The sequence below is a fragment of the Triturus cristatus genome, chromosome 7 (assembly GCF_964204655.1).
Source record: "Triturus cristatus chromosome 7, aTriCri1.1, whole genome shotgun sequence".
NCBI lineage: Eukaryota > Metazoa > Chordata > Amphibia > Caudata > Salamandridae > Triturus > Triturus cristatus.
The window spans coordinates 1755654144-1755676719 of NC_140590.1; the positions used below are offsets into that span (position 1 = coordinate 1755654144).

The 22576-nt window shown below is 48.3% G+C and overlaps 1 protein-coding gene across 1 annotated transcript in view; it reads right to left on the reverse strand.

Annotated features, from left to right (window-relative positions):
- Window positions 1–22576, reverse strand: part of LOC146813006 (killer cell lectin-like receptor subfamily B member 1B allele A) — a 314313-nt gene that overhangs the window by 176295 nt on the left and 115442 nt on the right. The window lies entirely within an intron of this gene.

Genomic DNA, 22576 nt, shown 5'->3' on the forward strand with positions numbered 1-22576 from the left:
GGTTCTAATAATGTTTCTACTGTCATTCTACTCTTTTCAGGAAAATTCAGACTTATGAATGGATTATTTGAATCATTTGGTTCGATCATACTTATCGTCTGTCTCCATGGATTCTCGTTTTGGCTCAGTTCTGGTTTTTCAACCGGTTTATGGCTCTTATAAGGAACTGTTAAACAATGTTCGCTATCTTTTTGTTTATCGAAAATGGGCATTACTGGACCTATTGTTACTGGAACTGTTACTGCTTCCAGATTTTTAGTCAATTCTCTTATCTTCTCTGTTAATTCTAGAGTGGTTCTTGCCAATTCCGCAGAATTTTCACCATTTATTCTATTCTCTGTCTTCTTTTCAACCTCTCTAATGGAGTTACTCTTCCCTAAATCCTGCGACATAGGTTCTGTCTTAATAATTCGTAATGTTTCTTTCATTGGGGCACTTGGTGTTAATATTTCTGGTTCTGGTTGATACGGTGGTGGATTTTTATAAAACATGTCATCAAGAACATCATCTTTTGATTCATTCACTCCATACCCTCTTGATTCTACATTATGTCTTATCTCTGTACATTCTTGTCCTCCATTATCCTCTGCAGTTCTTACAGGAAACAAACCTTCAGTCATACTAGCATTCTGCCACCTTCTCATCCGATCATCATGACTTTCATGTCCATACTGTCGACCATACGTGTACCTATATCTTCCACCATTCCTCTGTCTTTCTCAATCATGCTTCTCTTCTTCCCATTCAGTCAATGCCTCAAACTGTGTCGGTCTAGGTCTTGGTTCTAAGTTCATCATTTTCTCTCTCAAGTTTCTCAAAACTGCAAAATTAAATGAACCATGTTCTGGAAAAGCCAAAACTCCATCCTTTTCAGTATACTTGACCCAATTGTCTAACCAAATACAAGTGTGATACCCATATTTTGCAACCATAAATGATGCGGGGGTTTTCGGTGGAGGAAGTAACTGTCCTTCCCTTGTCACAATCGGTTTGTCCTTTTTAAACCACTTCTTGCTTTTTCCAAACCATGACTTTTTCTACTTTTCTGGAGGATCGTAATACATTTTCCTGTCTTCCGTGTATCGCTAGTCTCTCCTTACAACTGTACTGCTATTCTGTCCAATCTAGCGCGACTCACACTAACGCACCAATCCAGACCGTCTACGTCTCCTCTGTGATTCTCCAATCCCAGCGCGACTCTCACTAACGCACCAATCCGGAGCGTCTACGTCACCCTGTAATTCTCCAATCCTAGCGCGGCGTACACTAACGCACCAATCAGGAGTATCTACGCCTCTAGCTAACTGGCCAATCCCAGCGCGGTCTTTCTGACGTCAACAGCCGCTGCTCCTACTCCTGCTTCTACTGACCCCTCCTTTCCAAAATTATTCGTAAGTTTCTCAAACCTTTCAAATTTACAAATCTGTTAGTAACTACATAAAAAACACCACCTTTGTCCGTTTCGCTAACCAAAGAATAGTAAAAAGACCTTCTTTACAAGAATTCCGTCTTTCCCGAGAGCAGCGCTTACCTCTACCCTACTACGGAATCGTTACTTCCGTTGATAAAGTATCACATCCCTCTACCTTACCCTTCTAACAAGCATTAGCTAACCGCTTCTCTAGAATTAAGACACTTAGTTGGAGACCCAATGCTCCTGAGAAATAAAACCAGAGTTTCGCAATTAACCGGAATGCCTTTTCATTCACGCACTTTCACACGGGAAAAATGTAGCACAATCACACAGAATTCTGTCTTTTCCGAGAACAGCGAACAGTCTGTCCTGCTACAGAATTATAACACTCGTTAACAAAGTAGCGCTTCCCTCTACTCTGTCCTTCTAGCAAGCTCAGAGAACACCTGCTACCTTTGCAGTGATAAGCGTTATCAGAGTACCCAGACAATGCGTTGTGCAACTTCAATCGTTACACGTTTCCCTGTGTACCTACAGGGCCACAATAATTCTGTCTTTCCCGAGAGCAGCGCTTACCTCTGCTCTACTACGGAACTGTTAGACGGCGACCTCAGAGGAGCCCGGAAGGGGGTCCTGACTACCCTGAGTCCCACCCGTGTAGTATCGTAGCCGGGCACTGGCGGGAGATTCCCCAGGGGGAGGAATCTCGCAACTAGGATCGTACTTCTGGCACCACACGACACAGAGTGACCACACTGGGTATTCTCAGAAAACAAGCTTTATCAAATAGGTATCACTGCAAATATGTACAAGGTGAGCACGGGCTCAAGAGTCTCGGAAAGGTAGGGGGTAGCGGGACAGTCTCTGGTAACGGTTCAAATCAGGGACGTATCCGGCGCACAGCTCACAATCCTCGAGCTGGGGGATACGTGGTCGGAGTCGGGGTCCGGCGGGACCGTGAGAGTCTGGGGGAGCCGCGAGTCACTCAGCGGGCTCAGGTACAGGTTCGGAGGTCTTACGATCTTCAAGGAGCCGCGAGTCACTCAGCAGGCTCAGGCACAGGTTCGGAGGTTTTACGATCTTCAAGGAGCCGCGAGTCACTCAGCAGGCTTCGGCACAAGTTCGGAGGTCTTACGATCTTCAAGGAGCCGCGAGTCACTCAGCAGGCCCAGGCACAAGTTCGGAGGTCTTACGATCTTCAGGAAGCCGCGAGTCACTCAGCAGGCTTAGGTTGGTTCAGTTCCAGGAGCCACGCACACGTCGGCAGGCTCTCGTTGTTCCAGCGTCGAATCTACCGGACAGTCTCAGAGAACCCCTTGTTATAGGTCGACCCCTCTTTGATGTCCGGAGTCTGTGCAGGCAGGGGTCTTTTCACCTGGGGGCCGCTTGTCGGGGTTTCCTGCTATTGTCTTTTGATCCTTTCAGGGCCGGGTCGGGAGGAGTCCTAGACACCCAGCAGGCACGGAGCCAGCCCGCAGGGAGGCCGGAGGGCCGATCGAAACCCATCGTCCCAGGGGAGTTCAGAGGTGCGATAGAAACTGCTCCTCCCTCTCTCATCCCCTGGAAGCGTGATGTCCTCCAGCCGGAGTGGCGCCTCGAGGCCCGGGTCGCGCTGGGGCCGGGCGGCCATCTTGTTGCATGGAGTGGGCACGCGGGCCCGGGGTGGCCGAAAGGAGAGAGGCCATGGACGGGGATGTCCGGGGTTGGTGCGGGTGTCCTGGTGGGAAGGGTCGGCTGGGCCGTGTGCTTGGGCTGCAGGTACCAGGTTTCGGTGGTGCGGGGGCATGGAGGGCCATTCTACGAGGCCGGGTCCAACACGCGTCCCCCCCAGCTGAAAGCCGGAGAGAACTGCCCATCACCTTGGGGGGTTCTCTTCGCTGAAGCGGAAGAACCGGGAGAGGCCGTCAGCGTTGGCGTGGTCCGTACCAGGGCGGTGTTCTACGGTGAAGTCCATTCCCTGGAGGGAGATTGACCACCGCAGTAGCTTGGGGTTTTCTCCTCGCATCTGCATGAGCCATCGCAAGGGCCGATGGTCAGTTTGGACTCTGAAATGAGTGCCGAACAGGTAGGGTCGTAGTTTTTTGAGTGCCCAGACCACGGCAAAGGCTTCGCGCTCTATGGTGCTCCACCTCTGTTCTCAGGGCAGCAGCCGCCGACTGAGGAAGGCGACGGGCTGGTCTAGGCCTTGATCATTCACTTGGGACAGGACGGCCCCAATGCCATGCTCGGAGGCATCGGTCTGGACTATGAACTCCTTGGCGTAGTCGGGAGCCTGGAGGACGGGGGCAGTGCACATGGCCTTTTTTAGAGCATCGAAAGCTTCCTGGCAGGCAGCCGTCCACTGTACCTTCTTTGGCTGTTTTTTAGACGTGAGTTCCGTGAGAGGGCCGACAAGGCTGCCATACCCCCGAATGAATCGGCGGTAGTAGCCCGTGAGTCCCAGAAAGGCTCGGACCTCCGTTTGGGTGATGGGTGGTTCCCATGCCAGGATGGCGTCGATCTTTGGCTGTAGAGGGGCGACCTGGCCACTCCCGACTTGGTGCCCCAGGTAGACTACGGATCCTTGCCCGATCTGGCACTTGCTGGCTTTTACTGTGAGACCTGCCTGGCGCAGGGCGGTTAGCACTCTCCGGAGGTGCTGGAGGTGCTCACTCCACTCTGAGCTGAAGACAGCGATGTCGTCCAGATAGGCCGCGCTGAACTGTTCTAGCCCGGCCAGGACCCTATTCACCAGTCTCTGGAAAGTGGCTGGGGCATTTTTCATCCCGAAGGGCATCACGCGGAAGCGGTAGTGCCCATCGGGGGTGGAGAAAGCAGACCGCTCCTTGGCCCCTTCGGTGAGCGCAATCTGCCAGTATCCGCAGGTAAGGTCGAAAGTGCTGAGGAACCGGGCGGCCCCTAGTCGGTCAATGAGTTCGTCGGCTCGTGGAATGGGGTGGGCATCGGCTCGGGTAATGTCATTGAGCCCCCGGTAATCCACGCAGAACCGGAGCTCGGGGGCGACACCGGGGGCCGCTGCCTTCGGAACCAGGACCACGGGGCTGGCCCAGGGACTGTCAGAGGGCTCGATCACCCCCAGGGTCAACATCTTCGAGACTTCAGCTTGAATGCAGGACCGGACCCGGTCAGGAACCCGGTAGGCTCGGTGTCTCACCGGCGGGCTGTCCCCGGTGTCTACATCGTGAACACACCAGTTGGTGACCCGGGGGGTCAGGGAGAAGAGGTCGGAAAATTGTCTTAGGAGCTGGCGGCAGTCCGCTTGTTGCTGGGCAGTGAGGGCTGGGGAGAGGTTCACTCCCTCCACGGAGCCATCCTGCTCCTTGACACACAGGAGGTCCGGGAGGGGATCCGACTCATCTTCGGCCCCGTCATCGGTGGCCAGCAGGAGGCTCAGTTCTGTCCGCACGAAGTGAGGCTTGAGGCGGTTCACGTGCAGGACCCGGAGGGGATCCCGAGGCGACTGGACGTCCACCAAGTATGTGACTTGACTCTTCCTCTCAACCACTTTGTAGGGCCCAGTCCATCGGTCCTGGAGGGCGCCAGGCTTCACGGGGGCCATGACCCACACCTGCTGGCCCGGCTGGAACTCGACCAGAGTAGCATTCTGGTCGTACCAGCGCTTCATTTCTTCTTGACTCGCCTCCAGGTTGGCCTCGGCCAGTTCTCGGAACCTCCTGGTCTGGTTCCGGAGGGCCAGGACATATTGGAACACATCTCGGGGGGTGGTCTGGGGTGCTGCCTCCCACCCTTCCTTAACCAAACTGAGGGGACCTCGGACGGGGTGTCCATAGAGTAATTCAAACGGGCTGAACCCTAAGGACTTCTGGGGGACCTCCCGGTAAGCGAACAAGAGGCAGGGGAGCAGGACGTCCCACTTACGCCGGAGGGGCTCTTCTAGGCCAGCGATCATCCCTTTCAAAGTCCTATTAAACCTCTCTACTAGGCCGTTCCCTTGGGGATGGTACGGGGTGGTGAACTTATAGGACACCCCACATTGTTGCCACAGGGACGTCATATACTTTGATATAAAATTAGTGCCGCGATCGCTCACGACCTCACGGGGGAAACCCACCCTGGAAAAGATCTCCATCAGGGCCCGGCCCACCACGGGGGCCGTCAAGGAGCCGCGAGTCACTCAGCAGGCCCAGGCACAAGTTCGGAGGTCTTACGATCTTCAGGAAGCCGCGAGTCACTCAGCAGGCTTAGGTTGGTTCAGTTCCAGGAGCCACGCACACGTCGGCAGGCTCTCGTTGTTCCAGCGTCGAATCTACCGGACAGTCTCAGAGCACCCCTTGTTATAGGTCGACCCCTCTTTGATGTCCGGAGTCTGTGCAGGCAGGGGTCTTGTCACCTGGGGGCCGCTTGTCGGGGTTTCCTGCTATTGTCTTTTGATCCTTTCAGGGCCGGGTCGGGAGGAGTCCCAGACACCCAACAGGCACGGAGCCAGCCCGCAGGGAGGCCGGAGGGCCGATCGAAACCCATCGTCCCAGGGGAGTTCAGAGGTGCGATAGAAACTGCTCCTCCCTCTCTCATCCCCTGGAAGCGTGATGTCCTCCAGCCGGAGTGGCGCCTCGAGGCCCGGGTCGCGCTGGGGCCGGGCGGCCATCTTGTTGCATGGAGTGGGCACGCGGACCCGGGGTGGCCGAAAGGAGAGAGGCCATGGACGGGGATGTCCGGGGTTGGTGCGGGTGTCCTGGTGGGAAGGGTCGGCTGGGCCGTGTGCTTGGGCTGCAGGTACCAGGTTTCGGTGGTGCGGGGGCACGGAGGGCCATTCTACGAGGCCGGGTCCAACAGGAACCATTACAAACTTCCGACTTCCTACATCCCAGAAGCCGTGCAAACAACATAGAACTCGACGTGACTCAACATAGAGTGTTAGTACATAAATAAATACCAATCAATAACCAATAGACAATATAAAAGCAATAATCACCAAACCAAAACAATAAAAAACATAACTCTGCTACCAGAAAAACTGTTGCAGCATGGAATCCAAATTTCTCTCTTCGTCACAGACCAAATACCTAACTAACACATTCAATCAATACATTCACTGGTGGGGCCCATAACACCAACATTCACACATCATTGGTCTGCCCTTTCTGAGAGAAGAATGTTCCAAACGCTGACATGAAAGGAATATCTTCTGAACTAACGGAAGTTATATCTTACATAAATATGTCTCAAGCATTTTCATTTCAACACATCTTATACCCGAATTCCTAAATATTCCTTCCACTTAATGATGGATCTGATTTAGTTCAGATGGGTGAGGTGATACAATTCTCTAACTCATATTTAAAATATTAAACATTCTCTATGAATAAACAACTCAACTCATTTGTATGTAATCATTAATAAATTTTATCTAATTAATGCAAACCTTTAATAAATCATTATTCAAGTCACAGATCACCATATATACCTAATCTGGCTAATTGTCGTCCTCTAAGTCAGTCAAGTCGTAAAAGATCTCTAATTCGTCAAAGTCAAGCCGCCATTCAGTCTGTCAAAGATTCAGGGAAACAGCTGTCCTGCAGCGTCAACGTCCTCTCCGTCAGCATAACGTCAGGAAACAAAGAAGAGCGATTGCGATTTCCACCCAACCTCACTATTCTATCATTTTTTATAAGAAAATCACTGTCAAAATGTAACAAATATTGGTTTTCGGCCATCCTGATTGGAGGATTTAGGGTCGTCCGGTAAAGTTCTCACATAGTTCAGTCCATTAAGTCATCACACTTGCTGGTTCCGGTTTTAAAGACAGTCCATTGTTTCAGGGTCCTGGCAACTTTCCCAGGATGTCCTTGGTGGGTACAGTTTGGCTAGGGTCAAGACGAGGCCACTGTTGCTGGCGTTGGCGCAGGCGCACTTCACCCAAAACCTCGTGGAGTGGTTTCTGTCATGTCGAGTGTAAGAGGTGGCCGTTTTGTGGCAGGCCCAAATGGTCAACTTAAGCAAAACAAATACAAAACGTAATTAATACATAGAAATGGCTAATAAATTGTTAAACCTTCACTAATTCCCCTCTGTGTATGTAATTATCTAGCATGATAGCAACATTCATAGCATTTATACTCACTATTTAATACAACTTACAATTACGTCACAAAAGCAACAAATAACATGCAATATTCTAATTTCTCTAATATTAGTATGCGTACATATTTTAGTTTACGTATTAACTAGGCCATGCAAATGCAAATCCGACGTGTAATTCATACATTAGTAAAATTGATTAATTTCTCACTTCAAACAATTAATACGGTTAAAATTAATTGATTATTCTAATTAGTATGGACATGCAAATTGGGGAGGGTATACAAAATTTTGCATTACCCGCATTGGTAGACAGAGGTGAACAAAGCCAGGAACATGGTCAATCTCCTGGAGCCCTGGCTGGGATCGGGGAGGCAAATCAGCCCTTATCTGGACTTCTGGGGCAGCCCGGCCATCTGGTAGCACCATTGGAAAGCATTGCGTGCAACCAGAAAGCCGAGGAGATAGATGCGACCAGATGGCCGGGCTCGAAGGACGGCCATCTGGTCCCTCTATGCCCTAACGAAAGGGCTTCCGATGCCTGGGGGCTCTTAACCCCAGTGTGCCCCAGCCAAGGGCCTGAGAGAGGGGACCCTGACGCGCCTCCATCCCGAGGCCTGAAGGCACCTTCACAAGCAGACGAAGCAGGGGATGCCTGCCCGGTACCAACAGACCCCCGTCCTGGGCCCTTGGGGGAGCAGCAGGGTGGGGAACGGAGCCCGGGGTAGGAGCACCCTCATCAGGGACCGCCATGGGCCCCTGGGCCCAGCCGTAGTTACCGGGCCAGGATGCGCAGGAAAGGCCTCCCCGGGTCCATGGGACCCCGTCCCGGGCACTTTGCCATGCTCCAGGCCTGAGGAAGGAGCCCAGGATGGGTAGTGGGCCTGCCTCTGTGCCCTCAGGGGCCCCGTTCAGGGCTCCTGAACCCAGCCAAGTAGGGAAGGGCTCGTCGGGCCCGACGGTACCCAGCCCCGCGCCCTTGGCAGAGTGGCAGGCCGGGGGATGGAGCTGATCGCTGGGAGCACCCGGCCTGGGGCCCGCTGGAGCTCATGGGCCTGGCCAGGGATCCTGGACCCGGATGCGCAGGGGAGGCCTCCCCAGGCCCGTAGGACCCCATCTTGAGCACTTTGTCATGCGGTAGGCCCAAGTACGAGCCCAGGATGAGGAGGGGGCCCTCAGGGGGTGCGGTCAGAGCTCCTGAACCAGCCGAGTAGGGGAAGACTCGCAGGTTCTGATGGAACCCCATCCCAGGCCCGTGGCAGAGTGGCAAGCCGGAATATGGAGCCCAGGGAGAGAGCACCTGCCCCAGGGCCTACCCAGGCCAGCAGGACCCCGTCCCTGGCACCTTGCCATGTGACAGGCCCAAGGACGGATCCCAGAATGGGGAGGGTGCCCGCCCTAGGGCCCTTGGGGGCCCCATTCAGGGCTCCTGAACCCAGCCAAGCAGGGGAAGACTCCCTGGGCCCAATGGAACACTGTCCTGGGCCCTTGGCTGAGTTGCAGGCCCATGGACGGAGCCCAGCATGGGAGAACCAACCCCAGGGCCCGATCGGTGCTCCTGGGCCCAGACATGAAGGGAATGCCTCCCCGGGCTCACGGGAAGCCATCCAAGGCACTTTGCCATGTGGTGGGCCAGAGGACAGAGCCTAGGACGGGGAGACACAAACCCCAGGGCCGTTGGGACCATGGTCAGGGCTACTAAACTCAGTCAGGCAGGGGAAGCCTCCCCGGGCCCGACGGATCTAACTCCCAAGCCCTTGTTAGGGCGGCAGGCCGGGGTACAGAGCCCAGGATGGCCCTGGGGCCCCGTCGGAGCTCCTGGGCCCAGAGGCAAAGGGAAGGCCTTTCCAGGCTTGTGGGACCCCGTGCCGGGCGCTTTGCCACCTGGTGGTCCAGAGGACGGAGCCCAGGACGGGGAGGCACTCACCCCAGGACCAGTCGGGGCCACGGTCAGGGCTCCTGAACCCAGCCAGGCAGGGGAAGCCTTCCCAGGCTTAACGGATCTAACTACCGGGCGCTTGAAAGGGTGGCAGGCTAGAGGACAGAGCCTAGGATGGGAGTGCCCTCCCTGAGGCCAGGCAGGGACCTGGGGCCCGGTCGGAGCTCCTGGGCCCAGACGCAAAAGGGAAGGCCTCCCCTGCCTCTCAGGACCCTGTCCCAGGCACTTTGCCATGTGGTGGGCCAGAGAACAGAGCCCAGGATGGGGAGGCACCCACCCCAGGGCCAGTCAGGCCACGGTCATGACTCCTGAACACAGCTAGGCAGGGGAAGCCTCCCCTGGCCGGACAGACCCCTGTCCCAGCCCATGGCCATGCCGCAGTCCAGGGGATGAAGCCCAGGGCTGGCGCACCCACCCCGACACCAGGTGGAGCCCCTGGGGTCTAGGTTGAAGCTTCTGGGTCCAGACACGAAGGGAAGGCCTCCCTGGGCTCGTGGGACCCCGTCTGGGGAGCTTTGCCATGTGGTAGGCTGAAGGACGGAGCCTAGGATGGGGAGGCACCCACCCTGGGGCCCGTCGGGGCCACGGTCAGGGCTCCTGAACCCAGCTAGGCAGGGGAAGCCTCCCCGGTCCCGACTGATCTAACTCCTGGGCCCTAGTCAGAGCGGCAGGCCGGAGGACGGAGGCCAGGACGGGAGTGCCCTCCCCGAGGCCCTGCAGGGCCCTGGGCCCTTTCGGAGCTCCTGGGCCCAGACACAAAGAGAAGGCCTCCCCGTGCTTGTTAGACCCCTTCCTGTGCACTTTGCCATGGAGTGGACCGGAGGACGGAGCTCAGGACGAGAAGGCACCCACCCAAGTGCCAGGCGGGGCCATGGTCAGGGCTCCTGAACACAGTCAGGCAGGGGAAGCCTCCCCGGGCCCGACGGAGATTCCATGGCCATGCACCAAGCCGTGGAATGAAGCCTAGGGCAGGAGTGGCCACCCCGAGGCCCCAGGGGCCCCATGGGGCCCATTCAAAGCTTCTGGGGCCAGACACGAAGGGAAGGCCTCCCGGGCTCACAGGACCCTGTCCCAGGAGCTTTGCCACATGGTGGGCTGGAAGAAGGAGCCCAGGATGGGGGGGCCCTGATCAGGTCAGAGCTTCTGAACCCAGCCAAGCAGAGGAAGCATCTCCAGGCCGGATGGAACCCACTGGCACTGCGGCAGGCAGGAGGAGCCAAGGGTGGGAGGGCCCACCCGAGGCCTGGCTGGCCCTTGGGCCCAGTCATTGCTCCTAGACCCTGTCACCCATGTGAAGGCTCTCTGGGCCCAGAAGAAATGGTCATAACACTTGGTATACCATTTTTGTTCTCCTAATTTTTGGACCTTAGCTCAGCCAGCACCCAGACAAAGCTAGCCAACCAAGGGCTAACCAGGGTGGGCTGACTTGCGTGGCTCTCACCACATGTTATTACCCAGAATCCCTTGCAAACCTCCAATATTGACTATAAAAAACACATTTTCCTCCCATTTCTGTTCTGGGAAGTTCTGGAATCTGCAGGGAGCCACAAACATACTTCCGCCCAGCATTCCCCCAGGTCTCCCGATACACATTGCTGGGGAAGTTCTTCCCCTGCTCCAAAGGCTGTAAAACCAAAACAAAAAAACAAACAAAAATGAAACCCCACTGCTGAAAACAGCAGAGGGGTTTCCTGGGTATGGGCCGAGGACGAAACGGTTACATCCTTGGCACAGGGCTACCGTGGCAGAGGAGGTGACTGTTATGTGCTTGGCACAGAAAGGGTTAAACATCACATTAGTGTTGGTCAGTTCACTGTGAACCCAGTGCATTTCATTTCGAGCAGTACCTGCTCTTGCTCAGGGGGGTTTAACATAGTAAATACTTACTGTACCAATGTTGCGTAAATTAGGCTTTCTCTCTCATTACAACGATCTGTATTCTAAGGGGCGCATGGAGCTGGGGGTATTAAGGTTACTTTAACAACAGCACCCCTGTCATCTTGCTCCAGCCTTGTCCGGGTCCCTATGTGCTCATTTCTGCCTGATTTTCAAGCACAAAGCACTTCTAATTCTTCATTATACCATGGTCGATATTTTTAACACCTCACTAGCACCATTCCCTTTCCTTCCTTCATCCTCTCACCTCTGCTGACACCCCAACAATACCATCATTAGTCTGAGGCAGCTAAGCTTTTGAGATTTGGGTGACTTAGGTGAGGTCCGGAGATGTTTGTGTTCAGGGGCCAACGACTGCTCAGCCAGGGACAGTGAACTCAAGAGGGACCCCTACTGACTCATTTAATTTCCTACCATCACCAAGGTCACCACATTTCTCTCCAAACAGGGAGCTATCTTAACAAAGACTAGCTCTTGTCACACCACACATTTTGCCCTCCATTATGACATACCAGGTCCTTTGGTCACAATTACATTACAGGAAAAGGGTTTTTTGGTGATGTTTGACACTCATGGCATCACAGGAATAGTATAAGCACTATAAGGCGCTATAATATAGTCCTGGGCGTAATTTACTATGAGTTAAACGTCTCAGTGAGGAAACCCTTTCATTTTAGCTATGACCACATTTTTTTGTTGGGGATATCGATTCGTAATTTAATCACATAGGTCGCATATTATAAGTTATCATTTTATTTGCAACACTTAATAAGATCTTACTGTTATAAACAGTATATTGATTATTGTTATCTGCCTGATTTTTAGGTTTTGCCTGCATAGAGTGTTTACACAATTGCCAATGCACAAAGTGCATGTCATGGTGGGGTGGGAACGCTGTACAGCTTTGTGTTCACCCTGTTGCTCTATAATATATGTAACCAGTGCCTTGGTGTTATCCCTTGTTGCCTACATCTAGGGAAAGATTTAGTTATTCATTTATATTTCTCTGGCCTGCCTGTGCACTGGTTTTACCGCCTACTACACCTTTGTTGTGGTTTACCCTCATATCTTATCTGAACTGTTTTTCACTGGGGTTGCACTTGTTTTTGTCTTGTGCTGCCTGTGCCCTAGTTTTAACCTCTTAATCCATCTATGTTGCTTCAGTCCTGTTTTTGCCCTAAAATGTGTTTTTCCTGCTCAGCCTCTGTCCTAGCATGAACCCCAGTTTGTATCTGTGTAGTCTTTAACCATGGGTTTGCTATGACCTTATTTTAATACAGCAAACACCCCCAGTTTACCCTTCTAGTACATCTGTGTTGGTTATTTTCTGGTTTTATTCACATATTTTGTCTGTGCATCCTGTGTCCTGGTTTTACTATCATCTTGTATATGTGCAGCCTATGCCCTTCTTTTACCCTCTTGTTGCTTCTCTGCACTTGCCTTGGAGTGTTTGCCCTTATATTATTCCTGTCTTGTGGTTTTACCTCTTATTTTTTACAGTCTGTTTCTTGGTTTCACTATCCCTTTGTCTCTGTGCAGTCGGTACCCTAGTTTTACTCTCTTGTTGTATCTGCTCTGGTCCTGGTGTGGTGTTACCCTCATATTCTGCCTGTGCAGTCTGTGTTTTGGTTTTAACTATCATCTTGTCTCTGTATAGCCTGTGTCCTGATTTTACCCTGGTATTGCAACTGCACTGGTCTTGGCGGGGTCTTACTCTCATGTTTGTCTGTGCCGACTGTGTGTCCTGATTTTACCCTTGTATTGCATCTGCACCGGTCTTGGCATGGTTTTATCCTCATGTTTGTCTGATAACCCTGCGTTTCCTCATTTTTCTCTGTATTGCATCTGCACCGGCTCTGGGTTGTCTTTACCCTCATGTTTGTCTGTACAGCCTGTGTTCTGATTTTACTTTCCATTGCCTCAGTTTATACCTCTTGTTTTTCTGTGCAGCTAATATGAGATGCGTGAATTTTGATGTAACACAGTCAGGTATTCTGTTAGAGTATGTCTGACTTTTCAGTGTGGTGTGTTCCCTTATGTGATGTGACATGTCTAGATCTCAATAAATTAATATTTATTGTTTGGAGATTCAAAACCTTAGCATTACTAGTATTATACAAATGATCTGATAAAGAAAAAAGGGTATGGTAAAAAATATTAAATTACTATTAAATTCCTAAACTAGTAGGTGTATAATTTGACTGATAAAATTTACACAAGCTAAAAATCCAGTACAGTGGACAGGTTATTGTCATTTTGTTTCGATGTTCTGTCAGTGATGGCAGGAGCAAGGTTCACCTAACCCTAAACACATCTTCATCCTCCAGCCAGCAGTGAGCCAGGAGGCACATTTGCAGAATGGTGGACAAAAGGGGGCGTGGCCTCCAAAGACCTCTCAGCAAACCCGCTGTGTAGTCCTTACTGGAGGTAACAGGAGGACTTGTTGGCTCCCAAGGATCCTCTGGAGCCAAGAAGATGTCATCCTCCAACCATCAGTGCACCAGGCGGTGTGTTTGGGGAGTGGTGAAGAAAGGGGCGTGGCCTCCAAAGACCTCTTAGAAATCGTGCTGTGTGGGATTACTGGAGGTAATAGGAGGAGTTATTGACCCCCAAGGACATCTCACAGACCACTGCCGACTCTTTTTCATTTTTATTTTTTAATGGGATCTTGTTTTACTTTGAGGACAATGGGCTTTATTCTAAAAAAACCTGCTCTTTTTAAAAAGCAGTCACAGACATGGTGGTCTACTGACCCCAGCAGGCCACCATCCCTGTGAGTCCGGCAAATCCCAATGGGTCGCAAATTGCGACCTGCCTCATTAATATTGATGAGGCAGGTCCCTTGCAATCTATTTGGAAAATACAAACAGTGTCTGGGACACTGTTTTATATCAGGTTTTGTGACTCGCAAATTGCGAGGTGCTAAAAATTACAATTTAAGAGTCACAAAACATGACGGTCGTACATGAGGCCCTGAGTGAGTATTGCATGGGAGTGTCTATAGATAGATGTTCTATATGTGACATTCTTGCTAATATTTATTAATGAAACAGGGGTACTACCATTTGGACAGAATCATACATGTCCATTACAAATGTGGTGGATGAGAACATTCTTTTTATAATGCACCACTGGCTTGTGCAACTGAGTGGCTTGTCCGTTAAACAGCAGAGAGCTACTTCTTGTGAAGAAAAATAGCAGTCCATTCAGGACGAAATTGGTGATCTGGGCAAGCATAGCCATTTACATGTTTGTGTATTACTATGTATCCAGAGGTTCTCTTGAAATATTCTTATTCAAGGGCAAATGTTTTATGGCTAAATTTCATCAATACTTTCCAAGAGAATGAGGTTAACAAACATTTGGACTGAATTCCAAGTGGTACATGTAAATATGGCAGCCGTGAACTGAGAATTTGTGACTTAAAAGTTGATAGACCTCTTTCGCTGTTTATATATTATCCTCCAATAGGAATTCATTGACAAGAATTTAAACCTAATTGGTACAACAGTGTTTATCTTTCACTGGCTAGCACTGAGAAAGGCATTTGCCAAAATACCCGCAATGCACTGCTTATGACCTCACATATCACTCATGACATGGTCAGTGACATTCCTCATGGCTTTACTGATGACATCTGAAATTACATCTCTGATGACATCATCCAGTGATTCTGTGTGTTTTCTAAATGTTACTGAGTGTTAAACATATACTATGGTACATGGCTGTGGGAGTGCCTTTATTGGTGCGTGGGTGGGAGTGTAAGTGGTGTATAGAAGAATGAGTGGGTATGGAAGAGACTGTATACATGAGTGAGTTTTTGTATGGGTGAACGATTGGGTGTGTCAGTGGCTGTAAATGGTGAAAGAGATGGTGCATGTGTAGCTGAAAGTCTGACTGAGCAGGTACATAACTGTCTGAATGGATCAGTAACAGGGAACACAGTAAGTTAGTGAGGGGATGTGTGAGTTACTATTGGTGAGTGAGTGGATGTGTGTGTGACTGTATGGGTAAGTGAGTAGGTATGTGAGTATCTGTATGGGTTACTGATTCAGTATGAGAATGGCTGAAAGAGTATATTAGTCGGATAATCTCACTGATTTCTTTCAAAGACTTCCTCCGTATAGGCCTGAGGAGGGCCATACTAATATTGACTTAACTAGCCAATCTCTTAGTGATACTCTCCTCCTGGCTATTGACCATCTAGCACCAGTTCGCAGGGAAAGAATTAAGCCCAAAAATAAAGGGGCCCCCTGGTTCAACGAGGCCTTACGGATTCACAGACAGAGCCTACGTAAAGTAGAAAGACAGTGGAGAAGAGCTTATAAGGCCTCCGACCTGATCCTTTATAAAGCTGCTCTGGTCCTTTATAGGAAAGCTATCACTTCCAGGAAAGCAGAATATTATGAGGCTCGGATTATTGAGGCACCTAATAAACAAAAGGAAACCTTCAAGATCCTAAAAGAACTTAGCAGAAAGGTCGATGTGCCATCAACTTTAATACCTTTCGATGTTGACACCTTGCAGTCCTTCTTTCTGCAGAAAGTGATGGATATTTTGCTTGAGATCAATAGATCCCCTGCGATTGCTGCTAGTCAAGGACTGGTGTCGCCTCAAACTTCACCAGCCCAATTTCTTGCCCAATTCCCGCCGCTGGACTCAGAAGCTCTGGCCTACCTGATAAATAAAATCAAATCCGGCTCACCGGCTGATCCCTGTCCTCCTAGGATTTTCCAGCTGGCTCGCCCAATCTTGGAATGTCAGATTCTCTCGCTCCTTAACAACTCCCTGGCCACTGGTCAGTTGCCAAGTAACCTGAAGGAGGCCCGAGTTATCCCTCTACTGAAAAAGCCAGGAGCTGATAAGGCTGAATTGAAAAACTACAGGCCTATTTCACAACTCCCCTTTTTGGCTAAAGTTATGGAGCAACATGTCCTAAAACACCTTTCTGATTTCCTGGACACATTTAAGCTTCTACATTCACGTCAGGCAGGTTTTAGAGCCTACCATAGTACGGAGTTAGTCATGCTGTCCGTCCTTGACGACCTTAGATTGAATGCTGATAAGAGAGAGCCGAGCGCACTTGTGCTCCTGGACCTCTCCGCAGCATTCGATACGGTCAGCCATTCCATCTTGCTGACCCTGTCTGTTGGATCTGGGACTCAGGGGCTCGGCCCTTGACTGGCTAAAATCCTTTCTCTCTGGTCGCTCGCAAAGGGTGCAGCTTGGCGATTGTTCCTCTAAGAAAGGTGTCATCCCATGCGGCGTACCCCAGGGCTCTGCGCTGTCCCCTTTGCTTTTTATTATCTATTTGCAACCCTTAGTGGCCGCCTTATCCAATCTTGACTGTCGTGTTTTTAATTATGCTGACGACACCCAGCTCATTCTGAGGATTGACAATTCAGCCCAGGCCCAAGAGACGGCTCAAAATATTTTAAGATTCACAACTAGCTGGATGACAGCTAACTCTTTAAAAATCAACCCGATAAAACGGAGGTTCTCGTCATCCCAACCATTAACAACTCCTGGGGTGGCCTGTTTTGGCCCAAAGAACTTGGGACTCCTCCACGCCCATCCCCAGTTGTGAAATCTTGGGATTCAAGATTGATGCAGAACTTTCGCTAAGTCATCAAGTCTCCTCTGTGGTGGGCACCTGTTCTGGTATTTTGAGGCAACTGAGGAAACTGGTCCCCATTCTTTCTACTTCTTCCATGAAATCCATAGTCCCGGCTACTATTCTATCATGCCTTGACTATGGGAATGCGTTGGGTCTTCCTCTGAAACTCACTAACCGGCTCCAGGTGGTACAGAATGATGCCGCTAGGCTAGTCTTCAGCCTTCCCAGAAGGTCTCATGCATCACCTCTGCTTCTAAAGCTACACTGGTTGCCCGTTAGACAACGCGCTAAATTTAAGGCCCTATGTATTGCCCATAAGTCCCTCTATGGTCTCGCTCCCAGCTACAATAGGGATCGCCTGGCTAAGTATATTCCAGGATGCCTACTTCGATCTATAGATGCTTTCCAGCTGGTCTGTCCCCGAAGCAATTTGGCCTCCAAGGGCGGGCGAGCTTTCTCTGTGATCTTGCCACGCCTTTGGAATCAACTGCCGGATGTCGTACGGAAAGAACCAGGCTTATTCCCTTTTCGAAAGCTACTGAAAACGCTGCTTTTTAGAGACACTTCGTAAGATCCCTGCGACCAGGACTGTCTTTGCCGGGCTAATTTTTGCAAATCTCCTTCTGTCAGCGCTAAGAGACCTGTCGGTATACATGCGCTATATAAATTCCCCTACAAATACAAATACAAATATTAGTGGGTGTGTAAGTGTCAGTATGTCTGTATGAGTGGATTTGTGAGTAGCTGTATTGGTCAGTGAGTAGGTGCATGAGTAGCTGTATATGTTACTTAGTTGTTGTGTTAGTGGCTGTACGGTTGCGTTGATGCATTAGTGTGTCAATGGATCAGTGAGTAGGTGTGCCACTGTTTCTATGGGTCGGTGAATGGGAATGTCAGCTGTTGTGTGGGAGTGGATATATGAGATGTTGCATAGGGGTGCAACTGGCTATATGATTGGTTCTGTGGATGATGTCATCCGTTTTGTCATTTCAGATGTCATCAGTGATATAATGACTAGTGTCACTAACCATGTCATGAGTGATATAATATGTGAGCTCATAAGCAGTGCATTCCACGGGTGTAAGTTATCGTTAGTTCAGCTAACTATAACTGCTGAATTTCTCTGTTTTTGTATGAGAGAAATGTGAGCCTAACTATAACGTCCCCATAACCTTAGTTTTTTTCCAGTGAATATATATCTATATATATATATATCTTACATTTGCAGATTTGTATAGCACAACTCATCATCCATGAGAGTATCCAGGTGCTGGGCATGGGGAGATGGAGTGATTTTGTCCAGGACCCTAGCTCTGAGTCAGCAGCTCTGCCTGCTGCGCCACATATATGTGGCATAATATATACATATTACCTACTGGCGGTTGCCAGTAGGTAGTTATATATATATATATAATATTTCGATCAAATGTATGATCATTTACATAGTAAAATCAAAACACATCATATGAGTAAAACAATTAAAATTATAGTACAAGACATCATTTTAAAAATAAAATTGATTAAAAGCATCCCGTAACATAGATAGCAGCATTATAGCTTTTTTTTAAAACAGTGAATATTTTGCCATATTAAAAACAATTCATAGGACAATTCAATAAAAATCGTTTGTTAAGGTTGTAAGTTGATCACGGATGCATTTTTAATTAGTTTGGATCTTTTCCACCAAGCATACAATAAGTATCTTGAAATTGCAAAGACCAACCAACTAGTGGTGTCAGACACAAAAATTCTTAGTGCATCATTTGGGCGTGTGAAGCTTAAGGAGCGACATACAGGCAAAATCCATTTTTTCCGATGATCCACATAAGACGGGCAAAAGAATAAAAAATGTATAAGGGTCTCAGGGGAATCTTGACAGGTGGGACATACTGGCAATATGGATGTGTTTTCCCAGATACTTCTTCTTGAATTTAGAGGCAATGAACCATACCTAAATTGGATATATAAGGCTCTTGCCTGGGGTGGCTCAATCACATCCATAAAAGGCACAAAACCAACATATCCTTTAAAATAAAAAAAATAGAGTTTAAAATGCCATGCGTGTGACTTTCTAAACTTTGACAATCTGTGTACTTCCAGAACCTTTTTTTAAGTAGAGGATCCGTTGATTTTCTAATTTACCCTGGGTCCTCCCATAAGGGCCCTAATCCTAGTCTTAGAAACCAATCCTTAATCCTATTAAGCCATTTAATGCGACCTGTTTGTCTTTGCAGAGTAATTAATTCTGCCACGGGCCTTCCTGAGCGGGACCTGAGTGTCACTAGTCCAAATCCTAAGCCAGAACAGGAGTGCCCTAAGAATAGCAAAAAGGCTGATAGGTCTAAGGCCAAGATCGAGTCTAAGTGGCAGGAGGGGAGTGTTTACAGGCAGGTTCAGTGTTGCCCTAATACATTTATTTTTGGCAAGGATCATATCTTTTAAATTTTCCAGCCCCCATAATTCCTCCCCATAAAGGGCTGCACCTAAACCTTTTGCTCTATGGAGTTCTAGAATGGGGGAGAATGGCCGGAACGGGGAAGCTCCAGCCCTTCGCACTATAGCACAATCGGCATGTTGGAGGGCCAAGGTGCTTTTTTCAATTTGTGGTGCCCAAGCCAGCTAACTATAACTGCTGTATTTCTCTGTTTTTGTATGAGAGAAATGTGAGCCTAACTATAACGTCCCCGTAACCTTTGTTTTTTTTCAGTGAATATATATCTATATATATATTCACTGAAAAAACCATAGGTTTCACACACGTTATAGTTAGGAATTAGCATTTAAAAAACCTTGCAAATTCACTGAAAAAACCAGAGGTTTCACACATGTTATAGTTAGCTGGACATTTCACTCGTACAAAACCATTGAAATTCCCCCGTTATAGTTAGTTCAGCTAACTATAACTCGCGCGCCCGCAATCCACTGCTGATGACGTCACATATTACATCACTCATGACATGGTCAGTGACATCACTCATGACATCACTGATGACATCTCAAATGACATCACTGATGACATCACTGATGACATCATCCATTGAGTATGTGTTTCTGAACAATTTTAATATGTTTAATATATATAGGGAAAGGCCTGTTGAAGAATGAGTGGGTGTACAAGTGTGTAAATGGATGATTTTCTGTGGTGCGTAACTGACTCTATAAGTGAGTCATTAAATGTATCTTACTGCAGACTAGTGACTAAACTGTGTAAATGTTTGTATGTGTCTGTATGTTGGTGTATAAGTGGCGGCATGGTTTTGTGAACACCTATATAAGTGTCTATATGAGTTATTGATTGCTTGTCTCAGTATCTGTATGGGTTCCTGAGTGTTTGTGTGGGTAGGGTGTGTGTGACTCTATGCATAGATGTGTGAGTGGGTGATTCTATGGGTGCATGGTTTTAAGAGTGCATCTGTGATGGACTGTATGGTTGAGTCAGTGTATGTATGGGTGTGTTAGGGATTGAATGCATATCTCAGTGGTACATTTGTGACTAACTACATATGTGAAAGCCAGAATATATGCGTGTAAGACTATATAAGTGGGTAAATGTGATAGTGTGTGATTGTGAGAGTGACTATATGGATGAGTGTGTGCTTGTATCAATGATTCTATAAGAGTGTAAGAATGTGATACTATTTTTATGAGTAAGTGAACTTGAGTGTGTATAACCGCATAGGTGAGTAAATGGGAGTGTGATTATTTGCATGACTGAGTAGGTGTAAGAGTAGCTCTATGGATACTTGTTAGTGTGTGAGTGTCTATATAAGTGTATAAATGCATATGATAGTTTTGTATGGAGTGACTGTAAGTATGAGTGACTGTACAGGTGAGTGAGTGGAGGTGTATGTAGACCTAAGAGTTAATAAGTGGGTATGTAGTTATTGGTATTGCAGTATGTATGGTTTTGAGAATGGAACTCTTAAATTTTGAGTCGGTGTATCAAAGGTTATATTAGGGTGTGAGAAGATGTGGTAATTTATCACATGGATGACGTCATCAGTGATGTAATCAGTGATGTCATTTGAGATGTCATCAGTGATGTCATCAGTGATGTCACTGACCATGTCATGAGTGATGTAATAAGTGACGTCATCAGCAGTGGATTGCGGGCGCGCGAGTTATAGTTAGCTGAACTAACTATAACAGGAGAATTTCAATGGTTTTGTACGAGTGAAATGTCCAGCTAACTATAACATGTGTGAAACCTCTGGTTTTTTCAGTGAATTTGCAAGGTTTTTTAAATGCTAATTCCTAACAATAACGTGTGTGAAACCTATGGTTTTTTCAGTGAATTTGCAAGGTTTTTAAGTGCTAATTCCTAACTATAACGTGTGTGAAACCTTTGGTTTTTTCAGTGAATTTGCAAGGTTTTTTAAATGCTAATTTCTAACTATAACGTGTGGGAAACCTATGGTTTTTTCAGTGAATTTGCAAGGTTTTTTAAATGCTAATTCCTAACTATAACGTGTGTAAAACCTATGTTTTTTTAAAAAAATTTGCAATGTTTTTTAAATCCATTTTTTTATTTTTTTATTTTTCTTTTGAGATTTTTTTTTTAAACAATATGCTACCTATGTATATAATCATTGATTTGCTGTATCCTGCAATATAGAAAGGTTCACCTTTTTTAAATAAATGTTTAGATATAGTTGAACAACATAGTCAATATCTTCTACAAAACTTTATACTTTTTTTTTAGGATTTTTTACCGTGCGCGTACGGTAAGCTTACGGTATGCGCACGGTACCTAATATCTATGCTCCGCGTGCGCATGCGTACGCAATTTACGTACGAATCCGTACTTCGTAAGTGACGCTTATACGCTTGTTTCCTACGCGCATGTGCGCGTGCACCTTACGCGGAACCGCCATACGCGCATGCCTCTAATGCGCATGCGTGCGTGCTTCTAATGCGCATGCGCGCGTGCGTGTGTGCGTCTAATGCGCATGCGCGCGTGCGCGCGTCTTACGTACGTGCATGTGTACTTTTACCGTGCGCGTACGGTAAGCGTACTGAGCGCGCACAGTAGGTCATGTGATCCAGAAACAACACTTTTCATTGGTTTAAACTTCTTTAATTTCCAGAAACTTCCAACACCACACCCATTCCCCTCATTACTGCTTGTGATTCCCTAGGAGAAGGAGCTGAATTGTCTTTGGGATACAATGGCAGAGCAGCAGTCCTCTTCTGGGAGTGAGCAGGACAGCATTATTAGACAGAGAAAGAGGAAACAGAAGGATTCTTTTGTCTGGCAATATTTTACATTTCCAGAGGGGCAGAACAAAGTCAATGCTCCATTAGTCACCTGCAGACTTTGTGGGCGTGTCTTGTCTAGAGGAAATCCAAAGAAGAAGTATTCTTTTGGAATTTTCTCTATGTTTAGACACATTAGGGATGTACAGCCCAAGACTTTTGCTCGACATACTGAAGCAACCCCTCCAGTAAGTCAGTCGAGCACATCCGCAGAAGCTCAGCCGAGTACATCTTCGGCAGCTCAGCCGAGCACTTCCTCTGCAGTGGGAGCGTCACCCTCTTCTGCTCCTCTGGACATTTACCCTCGGTTTCAGAGAGTACATATAAGGTGCAATACTTGTTACTCTCTTATTGCTATTGGAGAGTCTAGTATTCCTCTAATAGACAATAAGATTGAGCAGCACAAGTGCGGTAC